The sequence below is a fragment of the Podarcis vaucheri genome, assembly GCF_965113315.1.
Source record: "Podarcis vaucheri genome assembly, chromosome: 8".
NCBI classification, from domain to species: domain Eukaryota; kingdom Metazoa; phylum Chordata; class Lepidosauria; order Squamata; family Lacertidae; genus Podarcis; species Podarcis vaucheri.
The window spans coordinates 282,663-303,528 of record NC_138766.1 but is presented as its reverse complement, the minus strand read 5'-3'; positions in this window follow the sequence as shown (position 1 = coordinate 303,528).

Below are 20,866 nucleotides of genomic sequence, written 5' to 3'. Positions count from 1 at the left end.
CGGAGGCTTTCAGCAGGAGGGAGGGCATGAGTCAGGAGTAGTCACGCCCACCTCCGGGAGCGACGAGACGATCAAGAGGAAGGTAGAGAGTTGGGCGCGCGCGCCAAGTTCAAATGCAGCGGAAGCTGGCGCAGTAAGCAGCCCGGAGAGTGAGCCAGGTCCCAAAGCCCGCCGCAAGGAGGCGGAAGGGTCAGGGGGGTCCGCGTCAGAAGAGAGTAGGAAAGAAGAGACCACGGGGGGCAGAAGGACCCAGAGACGGAGGGAAAGGCGCAGGAGGTGGAGCAAGGCTAGGGTATTAAGCTGGTGTGCTAGAGGCGGAGACTCAGACGGGTCTTCGCCGGTCTGACATAGAAGACGTGGGGCTGCACATTGCAGTTTGGAAATGGAACCTGTAACCCAATAAAGACTCTTTTAACGTGAACGCTGGCTAACGTGGTCCTATGTGAGCTGGGACTGGGTAGCAGCCCTGACAGTAAGACCCGTCTCTACATAGCTTCGGACACCTGAAACCTCGCAGCGGAGGCAGAAGCAGCGAGAGGAGGAAATTGGTGTTTGGGAGCAAGCTCACAAAGGTTGGCAGAGATGACGGAAGCAGAAAAAATTTCAGCGCTGCAACAGGCAGTGACCCAATTGAACGCAGAGGTACTGGCATCCAAGAAAAGGGAGCAGGATGCTGCGGCCGCCTACAGAGATCTCCACGCCAGGTTTGAAGCGTTGGTTAAGCAAGGGCAACCGGGACCCAGACCGGAGGGGGTTGGGTTGGCACGGAGAGCAGGAGGGCTTGTGGCTCACTTCGATGGGAATTTGCAACAGTACCCCAATTTTCGAGCAGACGTAATGTGCGCACTGCAACTGCTGGCAAAAGACTTTAGAGATGAGGAAGAGAAAGTGGGGTTTATACTGTCCCATTTGCATGGGGATGCTAAAGCGTGGCTGCGCAATTTGTGGAGGGATAAAGATCCGGCGCTTCAGAGTGCAGATGCCTTTATCAAAGCGATGGATGCGTGTTTTTTATCTACCATTGACGTGGATCTTGCTCGACGGGAGATACATGGACTGAGACAAGGGAGGGCGAGCGTACGGCAGTATCACGCCCGCTTTTTTGCGCTGGTCAGTGCCTTGGAATGGGACCGGGATTCACCTCCAGTCAGAGACCTGTTCTGGGAGGGTCTGAGCAGTGCTGTTAAGGACGAAATTGCGAGGGGGGAGAGGCCCCGGAGCACGCAGGAGGTGGTCCAAAGGGCGCTGACTGTGGGGGTGAGGCTGGAAGAACGTCCATGGTGCAGAGACGAAGGACGTGGAGGGCGCGAAGCAGCGAGAGGTTTCTCCTTCGTTCCCAGGGAAGCAGCGCGTGCGCAATCCACACCTCCGCCAGGAGGGGGAGTGGAACCTATGAAGGTGGGAGGCGCCAGGGCTCAGTCAGCTACCAGAGCCCCAGCACCGGGAGCAGTCAAGACTAAGCCTCCTAGAGGGAACTGGAAGTGTTACATCTGCGACAGCCCTCAACACTTGGCGAGAGAGTGTCCCCAGAGGAACTCCAAGCACACTGCAGCCTCCGCAACGGTGATAGCAGCCACGCAGCACAGCGAACCCCAGCAGGGAAACGACGATGTCTGGCTGGAGGCAGAGGCACTGGGGCCCAGCCAGACGAATCAGTGAAGCAGTCCCCAGCGATCTTGCAACCCACAGACCCCCTCCCACCCAAACCAGTAGTGCAGCTCACCGCATCTCTCCAGCTACCCAATGGCGTCACTATAGACGTGCCACTTTCTGTGGACTCTGGAAGCAATGCAGACTTTATAGCGCAGGATTTTGTGGAGCAGCACGCTATACAGCTACTGCCTGCCACTCTGCCCCTGCAAGTCGTCACAGTGGATGGCAGAGAGTTGCTGGGGGGGCAGGTGGTGAAGCAGACGCCGCCAATGGTGATGCGACTTGGTAACCACAGGGAAGTCATCAGTTTTAATGTCACCCGACTGTCGGACACGCCCATTGTGTTGGGCATGAGTTGGCTGGACAGGCACAGTCCGACACTGGCTTGGTACCAGCGACAGCTGATCTTCGGCTCTTCTTATTGTGCCGAGCACTGCATCCTGCCCAGACAGGAGGGAGAGGAGGAGGAATCACAGCTGCAGTTGGGAACGTTGCAAGCAGTCCCCCACAAATACGCAGACTTTCTGGAGGTCTTCTGCGAGAAGGAGGCAGACAAGCTACCCCCTCACAGGCAGTATGACTGCAAGATTGACCTCCTACCAGGGGCGACGCTGCCGAAAGGGAAGCTGTATTCCATGTCTGAGGACGAACTACAGGAACTCAAACAGTTCATAGATCACAATTTGGAGCGCGGTTTCATCCGAGAGTCCAAGGCAGTAGGGGGCAGTCCTGTTTTCTTCGTGAAGAAGAAAGACACGCCCCAAAAAAGACTTGTAGTTGATTTTCGCCTCTTGAACAAGATGACCAAGCCCTCTGATTTCCCCATGGCCAGGATTGACGACCTCCTAGCGACGGTGCGCAAGGGACGCGTGTTCACCAAGTTGGACCTGCGAGGGGCGTACAATCTCATCCGCATGAGGGAAGGCGATGAGTGGAAGACAGCCATGTTCACGCCCCTAGGCACCTACGAATACAGAGTGATGCCGTTTGGATTGCAAAACGGTTCTCACTGTTTTCAAGCTTTCATGCATCATGTGTTGGCGGGACTCCTCTACAAGAAGTGCGTCTGCTTCCTGGATGACATCCTGATATTCTCCGAATCGCAGCAAGCACATGACCAAGACGTTCGGGAGGTGCTGAAGAGGCTGCAGCAGCATAGACTGTACGCCAAACTGGAGAAGTGCCAGTTCGACACGACGGAGGTGGATTTCTTGGGCTACAAGTTGTCGGACAAGGGGCTAGCCATGGACAGCGCCAAGGTTCGCGCGGTGTTGGATTGGAAGAGCCCGCGCAACCGGAAGGAGGTCCAGCGGTTTGTGGGCTTCGCCAACTTCTATCGTAAGTTTATCAAGGGGTTCGCGATGCAGACGGCGGCTATTACGGACACGCTAAGCTCCAAGAAAAAGAAATTCATCTGGACGGAGCAGGCGGAGCAGTCCTTTCAAGCACTCAAGCGTCTCTTCGCGTCGGAAGAGCAACTGCTGCATATCGACCCCAGCAGACCGATGCGCTGTCCAGATGAACTTCTTTTTCTTGGAACTGAGCGTGTCTGTAATGGCTGCAGTCTGCATAGCGAAGCCTTTGATGAACTTGCGATAGAAGTTCGCGAAGCCGACAAATCGTTGGACCTCCTTCCGGTTGCGTGGGCTTTTCCAATCCAACACCGCTCGAACCTTGGCGCTGTCCACGGCGAGCCCCTTGTCAGACAACCTGTATCCCAGGAAATCCACCTCCGTCACGTCGAATTGGCACTTCTCCAGCTTGGCGTAAAGCCTATGTTGCTGGAGCCTGCTCAGCACTTCCCTGACGTGTCTGTCATGCTCCTGCTGCGATTCCGAAAAGATCAGGATGTCATCCAAGAAACAGACGCACGTCTTGTAGAGGAGCCCCGCCAACACGTGATGCATGAAAGCTTGAAAAACGTGGGAAAAACGTGGGAGCCATTTTGCAATCCAAAAGGCATAACTCTATATTCGTAGGTGCCCAGGGGTGTGAACATGGCTGTCTTCCACTCATCTCCTTCCCGCATGCGAATCAGGTTGTACGCCCCTCGCAGGTCCAACTTGGTGAACACGCTGCCCTTGCGTACTTTCGCGAGGAGGTCGTCGATTCGGGGCATGGGGAAGTCCGACGGCTTGGTGACACTGTTCAAAATGCGGTAGTCCACCACGAGCCTTTTCTGGGGCGTGTCTCGCTTCTTCACAAAGAATACAGGACTGCCCCCCGCTGCCTGGGACTCTCGGATGAAACCGCGTTTCAAATTATGATCAATGAACTCCTTGAGTTCCTGCAGTTCGTCTTCAGACATGGAATACAGCTTCCCTTTGGGCAGCGCCGCCCCCGGCAGCAGGTCAATCTTGCAGTCATATGGTCTGTGGGGGGGTAGCTTGTCTGCCTCCTTCTCGCAGAAAACCTCCAAAAATTCTGCGTACTTGTGGGGAATCGCTTGCAGCGTGCCGAGCAGCAGCTGTGACTCCTCTTGCTCCCCTTCTTGCTGGGGCATGATGCAGTGTTCAGCACAAAAGGAAGAACCGAAGGTCAGCTGCCTCTGGTACCAAGCCAGCGTCGGGCTGTGCCTGTCCAGCCAACTCATGCCCAATACGATAGGCGTGTCTGAGAGTTGAGTGACGTTGAAGCTGATAATCTCCTTGTGATTTCCAAGCCGCAGCACCATAGGTGGCGTCTGCTTCACCACTTGCCCCCCTAACAGCTCCCTGCCATCCACCGTGACAACCTGCAGTGGCAGCGCGGCAGGCAGCAACTGTATAGCGTGCCGGTCGACAAAGTCCTGCCCTATGAAGTCTGCATTGCTTCCCGAGTCGACGGTGATTGGCACGTCCATGGTGATTCCATTGGGTAGCTGGAGCGATGCGGTGAGCCTCACTACTGGCTTGGGCGGGAGGGGGTCCATGGGCGGTAAAATCTCTGGGGACTGCTTCACTGACACGTCTGGCTGGGCCCCAGTGCCTCCTCTTCCAGCCAGACATCGTCGTTTCCCTGCTGTGGTTCTCCTTGCTGCGTTGCTGCAGTCACCATTGCTGAGGCTGCAGTGTGCTTGTGGAGCCTCCGGGGACACTCTTTCGCCAAATGGCCTGGATCCTCGCAGATGTAACACTTCCTGTTCCCTCTAGGAGGCTTCGCTTTCACTGCTGCCGGTGCTAGGGCTCTGGCTGCTGACTGAGCCCTTGCACTCCCAACCTCCATCGGTTCCACCCCTCCCCCTGTTGGGGGCGTGGATTGCGCACGCGCTGCTTCTCTGGGAAGGAAGGAGGAGCCCCTGGCTGGTTCGCGCCCGCTGCGCCCTTCGTCCCTGCTCCACGGACGTTCTTCCAGCCGCACTCCCACCGCCAGCGCCCTCTGAACGATCTCCTGCGTGGTCCGGGGTCTCTCCCCCCTCGCAATCTCATCTTTCACCGAGCTGTTCAAGCCCTCCCAAAAAAGGTCTCTGACGGGAGCCGAATCTCTGTCCCATTCCAGGGCACTGACCAAAGCGAAAAAGCGGGCATGATATTGCCGTACGCTGGCCCTCCCTTGTCTTAGTCCGTGCACCTCCCTTCGGGCAAGATCCACGTCAATGCTTGATAAAAAACAGCCATCCATCGCTTTAATAAAGGCGTCCGCATTTTGGAGCGCAGGATCCTTATCCCTCCACAAATTGCGCAGCCATGCTTTAGCGTCTCCATGCAAATGGGACATGATGAACCCCACTTTCTCTTGTTCATCTCTAAAGTCTTTGTGCAGTAGTTGTAGTGCACACATTACGTCTGCTCTAAAATTGGGGTACTGTTGTAAATTCCCATCGAAGTGCGAGACCAGACTGCCTGTGCGTCTCCCCAACCCAATCCCCTCTGATTTGGGTGTCTGTTGCCCCTGCTTCGTAAGCACGTCCAACCTGACCTGGAGATCCCTGTGGGCGGCCGTTGCGTCCTCCTCTCTCTTCCTGGACGCCACCGCCTCGGCAGTCAGTCGTGAAACCGCGTCTCTGAGTTCCGTTATTTGCTGTTCGGCCGTCATATTGTCTACCGTTCGTGAGCTTTCTTGTAGGCACCCGCTTTCCCTCCTCTCCGCGAGGTCGTGGATGTCCACAATTTGAAGAGAAGGAGCTTACTGTCAGGGTTACTTCCAGATCCTAGCTCACAGAGGATCACGCTAGCCAGCGGTTGTTGATTAAAAGTCTTTATTGAGTTACAGTCTCCATTCTTGAGCTGCTGCGTGCAACCCTACGCCTTATGCTTAGGTCGGCGAAGCTCCTTCTGAGTCTCCGCCCCTTGCGCACCAACTTAATATCCTAGCCCTGCTCCACCTTTTCCGCCTGACAGTTCTCCTCTGGGTCCCTCTGCCCCCCTGGGTCTCTCCCTTCCGGGATTCTTCTGACGCTGACCCCCCTGACTCCCCTGTCTCCTTGCGCCGGGCTTTAGGACCTGGCTCTCTTTCCGGGCTGCCTACTGCGCCACCTTCCTGTGCATTTGAACTTGGCGCGCGCGCCCAACCTTCCACTTTCCGTCTAACCGTCACTTCGCTCCCCGATGAAGGTGTGGCCACTCCTGACTCGTGCCCTCCCTCCTGTTGTGAGCTGCCAGCGCTAGTTCCCAGGCGCTCTTCCTCTTCCCTACTCTCTGGCGGTGACGTAGGTCCCGATCTCCAACTGCTCCCCTCTGAGTCCCCTCTGGCTCTTTCTTCCTGGGGTGTCCCCCTAGTCTCCCCCCTTGCCCTTGCCACTGGTGCTCCTCTTTGTGAATCTTCTGATTCACTGGACAGACTCGGAGATCTCGGGTCGTCGTCGTCACTCATCCTTTCTTCTGCCTCCTCCCCCTCGCTCTCTGTTTCCTCCCTTGCCCTCGCCTCTGCTCCTGAACCCCTGACATCCATCCCCCCCTCAAAGCCCCCCCTTCCCCCCTCCCCTCCCTCCGGTGCGGGAACTGGGTGCTGCAATGTCAAAGGGACGAATGTCGGGTACAGTTCGCTTCCCGTGGCCGGCCTCCATCCGCAGACTCCCGGTTCTTCCTCCCTGCTCTCGTCAACGACGGTCACCTCTGCTTCCATCTCCGTGCCGCCGTGCTCGAGACCCTGGTTGTCCCCGAAAAAGTCCATGTCGGTCTCTCCCTCGCTTCCTTCTGTAGGCGTAGCTCGTCCTGGACCCTCCAGCCACTTCCTGCGCCACTGCTCCTCTGGTCGATCATCCCACCAATACGAGGGTTCTGAGGCAGATCCCGAGGGTGACCCCTCCGGGGAACGGGCGTCTCATGTCGGTTCCTCATCCGAGTCGAACCCCCGGAACGTGCTGGCTGAAAGCGTGGGCGTGAAAAGCCAGTCGTCGAAAAAGTCCGCCGGCATTGGCCTATGGGGAAAGAGGGCATGAAACTCTTCCTTGAGCAGAGGTTCATCTAGAGCGTAGCCCGGCACCCAGCTGTTGGCATTGGCCGGGGTGCCCTCCTTAGCGAGAAGGTATTCTACCCCCTCTTCCCCCCATCTGGAGTCCAAAATCTCCGTGACTTCGTTGAGGCGCACCTCCTGTGCCACTCCCCGTTGCCTGGTTCCCTCTCGGAGCGGACTCGGCGCCGTGCCGGGTTCCTGAAACCTGTGCGGTGCCTTGTAGGGAGTGAGCACCGATCTGTGGAACACCGGATGCATTCTGGAACCCTCCGGAAGCGCCAGCCTGAAAGCCACCGGGTTGACCTGCTCTTCGACTTGGTAGGGCCCCAGTTGCTTATGCCCTAGTTTCTTCTTGGCCAACGACCTGGCCGGCACTGCGTGGGCTGCTAACCAGACCCAGTCTCCCACCTGGATCTCTTCGCCAACCCTTCTGTGTTTGTCTGCCTGCACCTTGTATGCGTGTTTGGCCAGCTCCAGGTGCCGCCGCAGCTGATCGTGAACCTCTTGCAACTCCGACGCGAACGCATCTGCTGTCTGCGGCTCCCCCTCCACCAGTCTTTCCAGTCCCGGGAAGGTTCTGGGGTGCCTCCCGTTGTTGGCGAAGAACGGCGTGACCCCCGTGGACACGTGCTTCGTGTTGTTGTAGGCGAACTCGGCGAGCGGCAGGTAATCCACCCACGTCGCAGGCTGTTGATTCGCATAGCATCTCAGGTACTGCTGCATGATGGCATTGACCCGCTCCGCTTGCCCGTTGGTCTGCGGGTGTCTCGCCGACGCCAGGTTGATCTTGACGTTTAGGAAGCCCATCAGCTTCTGCCAGAAGTTCGAGATGAACTGCCGCCCGCGGTCGGACAGAATAGACCGTGGCAGACCGTGAACCTTGAACACGTGGTCTATGAACAGTTTGGCGGTTTGTTCCGCCGTGGCCACCTTCGCACACGGGATGAAATGCGCCCTCTTGGAGAACAAGTCCACCACCACCAGCACGGCCGTCTTGCCCCTCGAGCTGGGCAGATCCGTGACGAAGTCCAGGGCGACTCTCTCCCATTGCTCGACCGGAGTTTGCAGCGGTTCCAACAGTCCGGCCGGCGGTCTGTGCACTGGTTTGGCCCTCTGGCAGGTGTCGCACCTCGCCACGTAGTCCGCGACCTCCCCTCTCATTCCGGGCCACCAGAAATCCCTGGCGACTAATTCCACCGTCTTCTCCTTGCCAAAGTGCCCGGCAGTGGGCGCGTCGTGCAGCTGATGCAGTACCTTGGCGCGAAGTTCGTCTCCCGGCACGTAGATGGCCCCTTTGCGGATGAGCAATCCATCTCTCAGCTGGAACCCGTTGGTCGCTGCCGTGCCCCTTCGCATCTCAGCCATCTTTGCTTGCGCGAAAGAGTCATTCTGCAACGCTTGTCGCACCGCCTCCAGGTCCACTGTCGCCGCAGCGCACGCCCACACTGTTGGCGCGAAGATGTGCATGGCGGCCGCTGGCGTGGCGTCCTCCAGATACTGTGGCTTACGGGATAGCGCGTCCGCCATGATGTTGGTGTCCCCCGGGACATACTCTATTCGGAAGTCGAAATTCGCAAAGAACTCAGCCCAACGTATCTGCCTCTGGTTCAGGAACTGTGCCGTGCGCCAGTGCTCCAGATTCTTGTGGTCCGTGCAGACCTGCACCGTGTGCTTGGCTCCAATCAGGAAGTGCCTCCATGCTTTGAACGCTGCATGAATAGCCAGCAACTCCCTGTCCCAGATGGTGTAATTCTGTTCGGACTTGCTGAGCTTCCTGGAGTAAAACGCTCCGGGCCTCCAAACCCCCTGCGGGTCCTTCTGCAGCAGGACTGCTCCGACGGCCCTGTCCGAGGTGTCTGTTTCAACTCTCATCGGCCTGCTAGGATCGACATGAAGCAGCTGTTCCTCCGAGGCGAAAAGACGCTTGAGTGCCTGAAAGGACTGCTCCGCCTGCGCTGTCCAGATGAACTTCTTTTTCTTGGAACTGAGCGTGTCTGTAATGGCTGCAGTCTGCATAGCGAAGCCTTTGATGAACTTGCGATAGAAGTTCGCGAAGCCGACAAATCGTTGGACCTCCTTCCGGTTGCGTGGGCTTTTCCAATCCAACACCGCTCGAACCTTGGCGCTGTCCATGGCGAGCCCCTTGTCAGACAACCTGTATCCCAGGAAATCCACCTCCGTCACGTCGAATTGGCACTTCTCCAGCTTGGCGTAAAGCCTATGTTGCTGGAGCCTGCTCAGCACTTCCCTGACGTGTCTGTCATGCTCCTGCTGCGATTCCGAAAAGATCAGGATGTCATCCAAGAAACAGACGCACGTCTTGTAGAGGAGCCCCGCCAACACGTGATGCATGAAAGCTTGAAAAACGTGGGAGCCATTTTGCAATCCGAAAGGCATAACTCTATATTCCTAGGTGCCCAGGGGTGTGAACATGGCTGTCTTCCACTCATCTCCTTCCCGCATGCGAATCAGGTTGTACGCCCCTCGCAGGTCCAACTTGGTGAACACGCTGCCCTTGCGTACTTTCGCGAGGAGGTCGTCGATTCGGGGCATGGGGAAGTCCGACGGCTTGGTGACACTGTTCAAAATGCGGTAGTCCACCACGAGCCTTTTCTGGGGCGTGTCTCGCTTCTTCACAAAGAATACAGGACTGCCCCCCGCTGCCTGGGACTCTCGGATGAAACCGCGTTTCAAATTATGATCAATGAACTCCTTGAGTTCCTGCAGTTCGTCTTCAGACATGGAATACAGCTTCCCTTTGGGCAGCGCCGCCCCCGGCAGCAGGTCAATCTTGCAGTCATATGGTCTGTGGGGGGGTAGCTTGTCTGCCTCCTTCTCGCAGAAAACCTCCAAAAATTCTGCGTACTTGTGGGGAATCGCTTGCAGCGTGCCGAGCAGCAGCTGTGACTCCTCTTGCTCCCCTTCTTGCTGGGGCATGATGCAGTGTTCAGCACAAAAGGAAGAACCGAAGGTCAGCTGCCTCTGGTACCAAGCCAGCGTCGGGCTGTGCCTGTCCAGCCAACTCATGCCCAATACGATAGGCGTGTCTGAGAGTTGAGTGACGTTGAAGCTGATAATCTCCTTGTGATTTCCAAGCCGCAGCACCATAGGTGGCGTCTGCTTCACTACTTGCCCCCCTAACAGCTCCCTGCCATCCACCGTGACAACCTGCAGTGGCAGCGCGGCAGGCAGCAACTGTATAGCGTGCCGGTCGACAAAGTCCTGCCCTATGAAGTCTGCATTGCTGCCCGAGTCGACGGTGATTGGCACGTCCATGGTGATTCCATTGGGTAGCTGGAGCGATGCGGTGAGCCTCACTACTGGCTTGGGCGGGAGGGGGTCCATGGGCGGTAAAATCTCTGGGGACTGCTTCACTGACACGTCTGGCTGGGCCCCAGTGCCTCCTCTTCCAGCCAGACATCGTCGTTTCCCTGCTGTGGTTCTCCTTGCTGCGTTGCTGCAGTCACCATTGCTGAGGCTGCAGTGTGCTTGTGGAGCCTCCGGGGACACTCTTTCGCCAAATGGCCTGGATCCTCGCAGATGTAACACTTCCTGTTCCCTCTAGGAGGCTTCGCTTTCACTGCTGCCGGTGCTAGGGCTCTGGCTGCTGACTGAGCCCTTGCACTCCCAACCTCCATCGGTTCCACCCCTCCCCCTGTTGGGGGCGTGGATTGCGCACGCGCTGCTTCTCTGGGAAGGAAGGAGGAGCCCCTGGCTGGTTCGCGCCCGCTGCGCCCTTCGTCCCTGCTCCACGGACATTCTTCCAGCCGCACTCCCACCGCCAGCGCCCTCTGAACGATCTCCTGCGTGGTCCGGGGTCTCTCCCCCCTCGCAATCTCATCTTTCACTGAGCTGTTCAAGCCCTCCCAAAAAAGATCTCTGACGGGAGCCGAATCTCTGTCCCATTCCAGGGCACTGACCAAAGCGAAAAAGCGGGCATGATATTGCCGTACGCTGGCCCTCCCTTGTCTTAGTCCGTGCACCTCCCTTCGGGCAAGATCCACGTCAATGCTTGATAAAAAACAGCCATCCATCGCTTTAATAAAGGCGTCCGCATTTTGGAGCGCAGGATCCTTATCCCTCCACAAATTGCGCAGCCATGCTTTAGCGTCTCCATGCAAATGGGACATGATGAACCCCACTTTCTCTTGTTCATCTCTAAAGTCTTTGTGCAGTAGTTGTAGTGCACACATTACGTCTGCTCTAAAATTGGGGTACTGTTGTAAATTCCCATCGAAGTGCGAGACCAGACTGCCTGTGCGTCTCCCCAACCCAATCCCCTCTGATTTGGGTGTCTGTTGCCCCTGCTTCGTAAGCACGTCCAACCTGACCTGGAGATCCCTGTGGGCGGCCGTTGCGTCCTCCTCTCTCTTCCTGGACGCCACCGCCTCGGCAGTCAGTCGTGAAACCGCGTCTCTGAGTTCCGTTATTTGCTGTTCGGCCGTCATATTGTCTACCGTTCGTGAGCTTTCTTGTAGGCACCCGCTTTCCCTCCTCTCCGCGAGGTCGTGGATGTCCACAATTTGAAGAGAAGGAGCTTACTGTCAGGGTTACTTCCAGATCCTAGCTCACAGAGGATCACGCTAGCCAGCGGTTGTTGATTAAAAGTCTTTATTGAGTTACAGTCTCCATTCTTGAGCTGCTGCGTGCAACCCTACGCCTTATGCTTAGGTCGGCGAAGCTCCTTCTGAGTCTCCGCCCCTTGCGCACCAACTTAATATCCTAGCCCTGCTCCACCTTTTCCGCCTGACAGTTCTCCTCTGGGTCCCTCTGCCCCCCTGGGTCTCTCCCTTCCGGGATTCTTCTGACGCTGACCCCCCTGACTCCCCTGTCTCCTTGCGCCGGGCTTTAGGACCTGGCTCTCTTTCCGGGCTGCCTACTGCGCCACCTTCCTGTGCATTTGAACTTGGCGCGCGCGCCCAACCTTCCACTTTCCGTCTAACCGTCACTTCGCTCCCCGATGAAGGTGTGGCCACTCCTGACTCGTGCCCTCCCTCCTGTTGTGAGCTGCCAGCGCTAGTTCCCAGGCGCTCTTCCTCTTCCCTACTCTCTGGCAGTGACGTAGGTCCCGATCTCCAACTGCTCCCCTCTGAGTCCCCTCTGGCTCTTTCTTCCTGGGGTGTCCCCCTAGTCTCCCCCCTTGCCCTTGCCACTGGTGCTCCTCTTTGTGAATCTTCTGATTCACTGGACAGACTCGGAGATCTCGGGTCGTCGTCGTCACTCATCCTTTCTTCTGCCTCCTCCCCCTCGCTCTCTGTTTCCTCCCTTGCCCTCGCCTCTGCTCCTGAACCCCTGACAAGCACGTTCCATGGATTCGACTCGGACGGGGAGCCCGCACCGGGCACCCGTTCCCCAGAGGGGTCACCGGAGGGTTCGGTGTCAGACACCTCGTATTGGTGGGACGATCGACCAGAGGAGCAGTGGCGCCGGAGGTGGTTGGAGATGCCAGGACGAGCGACCGACGCAGAGACTGACATGGACGTGTTCGGGGAGGATCTTGGGTTCGAGCACGGCGGCACTGAAATGGAGACGGAGCAGATCAACGTTGACGAACGCGAGGAGGAAGACTCGGAGGTCTTCAGTTGGCGGCCAGCGACGGGGAGCGAACTGTATCCGGCATTCACTCCCGTGATGATGGAGCACCCAGCACCCACACCTGAAAGCGGGGAGGGGGGAAGGGGGGGCTTCGAGGGGGGATGGATGTCAGGGGTTCAGGAGCAGAGACGCAGAGAAGGGAGGAGACAGAGAGCGAGGGGGAGGAATACGAAGGAAGGATGAGTGGGGATGACGACCCGAGATCACCGAGCCTGTCCAGTGAGTCCGAGGATTCCCAGAAGGGAGCGCCAGCGGTCAGAGCAAGGGGGGGAAGCAGGGGGACACCCCAGGAAGAAGGGTCCAGAGAGGGATCAGAGAGCAGCAGTTGGAGATCGGGACCCACGTGCCCAGCCGGGAGCAGCGGGGAGAAAGGGGACCAGACATCGGGTTCCGGAGGCTTTCAGCAGGAGGGAGGGCATGAGTCAGGAGTAGTCACGCCCACCTCCGGGAGCAACGAAACGATCAAGAGGAAGGTAGAGAGTTGGGCGCGCGCGCCAAGTTCAAATGCAGCGGAAGCTGGCGCAGTAAGCAGCCCGGAGAGTGAGCCAGGTCCCAAAGCCCGCCGCAAGGAGGCGGAAGGGTCAGGGGGGTCCGCGTCAGAAGAGAGTAGGAAAGAAGAGACCACGGGGGGCAGAAGGACCCAGAGACGGAGGGAAAGGCGCAGGAGGTGGAGCAAGGCTAGGGTATTAAGCTGGTGTGCTAGAGGCGGAGACTCAGACGGGTCTTCGCCGGTCTGACATAGAAGACGTGGGGCTGCACATTGCAGTTTGGAAATGGAACCTGTAACCCAATAAAGACTCTTTTAACGTGAACGCTGGCTAACGTGGTCCTATGTGAGCTGGGACTGGGTAGCAGCCCTGACAGCCATGATAACTGAGGCTGATCATCTGGAGTGAACCATAATGCTTACCCCCATCCTATGCTGTATTTTGCTATGGTTGTTGGGAGTGGGGGGGAAAGGGCTATTCTTATACCTTGAAATACTGTTAACTTTCACAATAGGTTTATACAGCTCTGGGATCTTCCTCTCGATCATTGGTCTGAGGTTCTCTTTCAACTTCTTGTAGTTCCTTTTTCAATTCTTGTTGATATTCCCTTTGGTCAGCAGTAAGCAGGCACTTATTTTTCCCCATTGCTTCACCACATCTGTTCCCAAAAAATGAAGAAAACAATTCACACTGATAAATTTCACCACGGTATTGGACCATAAAGTTTTGTTTTTGTCTGGCACCAAGCGTGACTTAGGTGGGGCAAGTGAAGGAAAAGCCATCAAAATTTAGAGGGTGGATGTGGAATTCAACTTGTTCAAATGCTTTCAATTTCCATTTTCCTCCTTCTTTAATTACCAATTCACCATATGTACCCCAATTACCTCTCATATTAATTTTCTTAACACTCATTACCTCCAGCGGAGATAGCCAATAAGGGACTTTTGGCTCCAATATATTTTTGTATCTATCCCATACTTCTATTAAAGAACTCCTGAAAATGTGGTTTCCCGCTCAGGCTTGTGCGATTTTGAATATGACACCTGAAGCTGGAGGATGCCCCACGGTGATTGGTGGAGCTGCAGTTTGCAGTGCTAATCAGCTTGAAGCATGCTACAAGTCTTTCATAACATTATTGATATAAGTAAAGAAACATCTCATGTGGGAAAAATAGACACAATGTTTCCTTAAGAATTAAAAATTCCAGCACTCTCCATATGCAGCAGAATGAGGTGGCCAAATGGACCATACTACTTCAAGATACAGGTGGGGAATAACACTTCTATGCGTAAAAACCAAAGCCTAGCACATCATAGAGAAGGTACTTGTCAATTAAAAAAGCTAGCCTTTCCCCTGCTTTGCTGGCTTTCTAGTTGCAGGGAACTTTTAGTGTGTGAAAGCAATTTTCCATAAACTCTTGCAGTTTATTGGACAGTTTCAGATGTCTTTGTGTTGTTGTAAACAAAATCTGCCCTTATTCCTTTATTGGAGAACCTTGTAGGTTCTCCATCGGCAGGAGAAAATAACAGAGGCCAACCAGAGAATATTGAGAAGCAAAGCAGCTAGTAAGCCTGATCTTTATTAAACTGTTGCAACAGGGTGCTCCTCTCACACGCAGGAGAGGGGAGGAGGACCGCGAACAATGTGTGCTTGCCATTTTGAAATTCCCTGCCCTGGAGCTCAAGACCACCCCCACAAACATCATACCTACATCACAGAAAAGGGAAATTTCTACAATAGAAATTTGAATGTTGTTTTTCCTGTCTGCCAAGTTATCTGATAATGCCTTATCTGATTGCCTTTCCTGGTAGTCTGGCCATTCCTTTGAGATGGTAATTACCCAATTCCTGAGACAATGGGAAGCAAAGACAGACCACTGAATACATAACAGTGAAAATACATTATTCCTTTCCACTTGGGATAATCTTGCCATAAATGCCCAAAACTAGCCTGACTAAGGAGTAGTGGAGAGGTATACTTCTGAATATTCAATAATTCTATCAGATTGAGGTCTGCTGCTTCACATCAACAAGCTGAAAGGATTTACTCTATGACTTTATACTTTCCTTAATGGCAAATATTAAGTAGGGTAGACAAATTGCAGTATTGAACTACTGTAGTTCCCATGCCAATATTGTGTTGTTTAGTCGTTTAGTCGTGTCCGGCTCTTCGTGACCCCATGGACCAGAGCACCCCAGGCACTCCTGTCTTTCGCCATTTAAAATTCCTTCTTGCTCCCTGTCAGTGGAGGCTCATCCTTAAGGGGGACTGGGGCACTGCTCCACCAAGCTCAATTGCTTCTCTGCTGTCCTCCAACAGCCTGCTTCTTTCTTACATCCTCTCTAGGGTTGGCATGAGCAGTGAGCTCTTTCCTCCTCAGTCTCAGGCTGCCTTTGCAGAACTCAACGAGGGGAGAGGGGCATGCCCCACATGTCCAGGGGAGGAGAGGGGCAGGGAAGCTGCTGCTCAGGCTCCTTGAGTGCGCCAGGTCAGACGTGACCCGGAGGCGGAGCTGCTGCTGTGACTGGGAGCGAGGTGCACTGCGGCCACCCACCCTCCTGCTCTCTTCCCTGGGTCAGGCCTAACATAAGGACAGAACTCTGGCCAGCAGAAGCAAAGCAGCTTAGGTCAGCTCCTTCTCACACAGAGCCAGGCACCAATGAGGGAGCCTGCTTTAGGGGCACCTGTTTGTGCCCCCTGCCACAAATTTGTGCCCCCACGGCCCACACATGCTACACTGTAGTTGGCTTCATCCATGGGCGTAGCCAGCATTTTTGTTAGTGGGGGCAGGCCTTTTGTTAGGGGCTCAGAACCTCAGTTAGCTATGTATTTTTATTTATTTTTATTTAGTTGGCCCCCCTTGGCCACATCCATGGCTCCATCTATCATAACATTTTGGAAATGCCCTGACCCACCCACCCCAACACTGATGTTGATTTTCTGAGATATCAGGCGCTCAAGCACAAGATTCCACCTAAACATTAGGAAGAACTTCCTGACAGTAAGAGCTGTTTGACAGTGGAATTTGCTGCCAAGGAGTGTGGTGGAGTCTCCTTCTTTGGAGGTCTTTAAGCAGAGGCTTGACAACCATATGTCAGGAGTGCTCTGATGGTGTTTCCTGCTTGGCAGGGGGTTGGACTCGATGGCCCTTGTGGTCTCTTCCAACTCTATGATTCTATGATTCTAAGTCAAACATAAAGAATCGCTGCTGTTTCTTTTTGTGTAGCCTGTTTAGACTGGAAATTTGCCTCAGTTTTTTATTCTCTAAGGAAGGTTCTGTAAAGTGCAGGATAATGTAGTAGCTCACAGCATGGCAGGATGATCCCAAGAAGCTCAGTTAGTTGGGGACATGGGCATAACCAGGGGGTGAAGCGGCCACCCCTAAATCAAGTAAATAAATAAAAATACAGAGAGTCTGATATTCCAGATGCAATCACACCTCTTCCTTAGGGCAGCCTCCTATTCATTTATTTCTTGTTGAAAGATAAAGAAGTGTTTTGCAGAAACTAGCAACAACCTTATATATCAAGAAGACACATGTAGTTCATAGTAACTGTCTTTCAGGGCAGTTTGTCTAGGAACAAAATCAAGTGTTGCTATGAACAGTGACTAGTCACTAGAATAATAAAATGAAAGCTGGAGGTGGGGTTCGGGGTGGGGTTAGTCTTTCTTTAAACAAACATGTAAGTATGGATGCCAAGCAGAAGAAGAAGTAAGACAAGCGTTTCTGTGGGGGAGGGAGTTTATTGACTGCTCAGATATAAGACTCACAACATCATTTTATAACCAAAGAAAGTGCCTTTATGTGACCATTAAAACAAATCAACTGGAATTAATGGTATATTCACAGAAAGCCTTTAGCAGAATCATTTCCTGTCCTCGGAATCCAGCTGGAAGTGTTGGGCGAGCCGACTGCATAATCAAAAAGGCCAGTAAGTTACTGTGAGACAAACAGAGGAAGCTGTGTTCCTTTTCAAATCTGTCTGTCAACAGTCACACACACCAAGCAAAAGCCACCTATAACAGACGTTTTCCTTGATAAATGGGAGAACTGTCTGATAATCAACAACCATATCATTTTATCCAGTAGTATTAGTTTGATCTGACGGAAACTGCACATTTCCCGAGAAGCACTGAAAGAATGCTTCATTTAACTACAAAACCCCAAATCTGGGATCCCATCACAACTGATGTTTGGTAAAAGTTTTGCAGCAAAACCCCCACATTTTGTAACACCCCATAGAGTAATTGATACATCAAACCGGGGTTCATAATTAATATCCAAAACCCAACATTGTCCGGTTCACTCCAAACTGGTGCCAAAGTCTGGCAAAAGTTTTGTAGCATTTTGCCAGACATTGTAGAATTTTTTTAGCATTTTGCCCGACAAACCAAGTAAGTGACAGGGGTCATAAGGTCACCCCAAGACCCAACATTGCCTGATTCACTCCAAATCAAGGCCAAAGTCTGGCAAAATGTTTGCAGTAAAAACCACATGTTTTGCAGTGCCCCCCAAACGGAGTGGTTCCTAGCACATCAGGAGGAAGAGTCAAGACAACCAAAAGTGGTTGTATTTATTAAATATAACAACTTGAGGATCAGCAAAACTAGTCAGATTCGACCAATGTAACCAAATCAAATTACTGGTAAGTCTGGGCAGGTGTGCTTGTTCACCTCCACCCACAAACACGCAAGTGCTCAAACAGAGCTCTTTGCAGATCCTTAAGAATCATGTCACAACCCAAATCAGAAAGATGCATACCACCAGGTCTATACAACTGTGGGGCACAGAACATAATTCTGCCATGAGGGATATAAGCACCCACATTTTCAAACACAAACATTGTTGTAGAATGATTAGCTTTATGCCTTGCCCATCCACCTTCTTAGGAAGGCTGCCCCCACTCCATAAGCACCTCTACAACATTCCAAACCAAACTATGATAAACTCAGGGATGAGGAAGCACAGCTGATATTTAGTGATCTCAACTGAATTTACCTCACCAGATTGTTATCCCCAAGATGGATGACCAGAATATCAGGGTTAGGGTTAGGGCTAGGGCAGGGGATAGGTGGACGTTCAGGGTTAGGGTTAGTGCCTGGGGTTTTTCCCCCCATGCTTTTTAAGCTTCTAATGATATTGCTTCATTTTTATGAGACTGGATAATTCCAAAAAGTAAGCAAACTACCTGAAACGTAGCAAAACTAAGAGAAATGTGAAAACCAAAAGTGAGATACCAGAAACCCAACAAGGAAGGAATTCATGAAAAAGGAAAATTGCCAGACAGAGACTTTAATCAAATCATTACCAAATTCACCAGAATCCCAAAACCAATTGAAAAGAAGCAGAAATGTGAGAAGCAGAAGAAATACCACCAGAAACCCCCCAAAAGAGGGGGAAAGTAAATTGCGCAGAAACCCCAAAGCCAGTTAAACCCTAGTTTTGCATGGTGTGGGGGTGATTTTGCTTTTCCCTGAGATGTTTACTGCGTGAGTTTCTTGAATTTCTATTCAATTGGTTTTCTCATCTTTGGTGGATGCGGTTTGTTTCTGTTGTTTCTGGTTTGTTTTTGGGATTATGTTGGATTTTTTCTGTGGTTTTCGTTTCATAGATTCTTTTATATAAATTGCAATTGTGAAATATACTCAGAGTCTTGTATGTATTTCATGCTCTTTATTGCCCCCCCCCCCAACCTCAGGCTTTTATATACATTATTTACACAATGAGTCCCGTCTGACTGGCTAACTCTGCTTCCCTCCTGGAGCCTGATTGGCCTGCAGGAAAAGACCAATCAGTTGTTGCCTTCTAGGATCCAAGGTTAGTACATAACAGATTGGGTGCTGGATTTATGGTGAGTTTGCTTCATTTCTAGGTTTTTTGGGTTTTGCACCTTTGAGAATATTAATTTGTATGAGATCTGATAATCCCAAGAATAAAAGGAAAACCACCAGAAATGAAGCAAAACCACCAGAAATGTCTAATGACCATTCCAACAATGAAGTCAACCACTAAAAACACAAAAACCTACTGAAAAGAAGCAGAAGAACCATGTAAAAGCAACATCAATGGAAACTGACAAAGAAGCCAACCAACCCCAAACAAAGCAGATTCACCAGAAACCCCCAAAGCATTCAAAAGTATTACCACCAGAATGCAAAAACAAGAAAACTTCTCAAAAGAAGCAATAAAGCAAAAGTCCAAAAAACAAGCTAAACCAATGGAAAAGAAATGAAGCCAGCTGCAAACGAAGCACATTCACCAGAAACCCAAGACTAAGTGAAAACTAGTATGCTGTGTTGGTTAATTTCTGTTGCTTGAAGTGCTTTTGGACTCCCACAAATTGCATGCTTGTTGAGTTTCTGGTTTTGCTTTTTAAAAACTGATTTCCAGTTTCTTGTGGCATTGCTTTGTAATTGGTGGCTTTACTGCTTTTTTGTTTTCTGCTGATTTGTTTAATTTGGGGTGGTTTTGCTTGTTTTTTGCATTTAATTGTTTTGCTTCTTTTACTTTGAATGGTTCTGCGGTTTTGGGTGAGATTGTTTCTTTTCCATTGATTTGGCTTGGTTTTCATGTCTCCTGGTTTTGCCTCATTTTGGGAATATTTCTTGGTTTTTGTGCTTCTGGTGGTATGTCTTCAATTTTTTGGCATAACCAAGCCAAAATACCAGAAACACAGAAACAAATCATAAAGAAGCAGAGCTACCAGAAATCCAAAGCAAATTAATCAGAAATCCAAACAACCTATGAAGATGATGCAATACCAAAAGAAACACAAAAGCCAATTAAAAAACTGCTAAATGAAGCAACACCACAAGAAACAAAGAAAGCCTCATGACCTACGAAATGAAGCAATAACACAAAACACCACAAAAAGAAGCAAAGCGTTTAGGATTAGGTTTGGGTAAAGGTTAGGGTTACAGTGAGAGTTGGGTTTGAGTTGGATTAGGATTAGGAGTTAAAGTTGGGGTTGAGTTACGGTAAGAGAAGAACAGCAGAAGGAGAAATATAATTTTATTACTTAGGGTTAGGGTTAAATTAGGCTTAGGTTTAGACTGAGGCTTAGGTTTGGGTTAAGTTTAGGGTTAGAGTGAGGATTAGGTTTGAGTGAGGGTGAGCATTCGGGTTAAGGTTTGGTATTGGGTTGGATGTGAGTTAGGGTAAGAGAAGAACAGCAGCAGGAGCAATATAATTTTATTATTTATACTCCACCCAAGTCACTTGTGGCCGCTTTCAATAAAAGGTAAAAACATGAGCGCACTCCAAGTGAATGCTCATGAATGTAGAAACTCTTACTTCCCATAGAATTCCCAAAGAAGACCTGGGAATTGTAGCTCTGAGCTTCTTTGCAGAGGGTTGGACTAGATGACCCTTGGGTTCCCCTTCCATCTCTACTAGGATGCTCCCTGTCTCACTCTCACTCACTCACTCACTCACTCACACACACACTCCTCCTCTCCTTTTCCTGGCAGTTTCACCTTTTTCTGCACTCCTAGCTCGGAAGGGCAGAAGAGGCTGTGCTACCGCCATGTTGGGCGAGAGCAGGGATACCGGAAGGAGGTGCCACCGTAGGAGAGGCAAGAGGACAGGAAGGGGAGGGAAACGGGCGGAAGAGCCTGTGTTGCCGCCATCTTGGGCGAGGGCAGGGGTACCGGAAGGAGGTGCCACCGGAGGAGAGGCAAGAGGACAGGAAGGGGAGGGAAACGGGCGGAAGAGCCTGTGTTGCCGCCATCTTGGGCGAGGGCAGGGGTACCGGAAG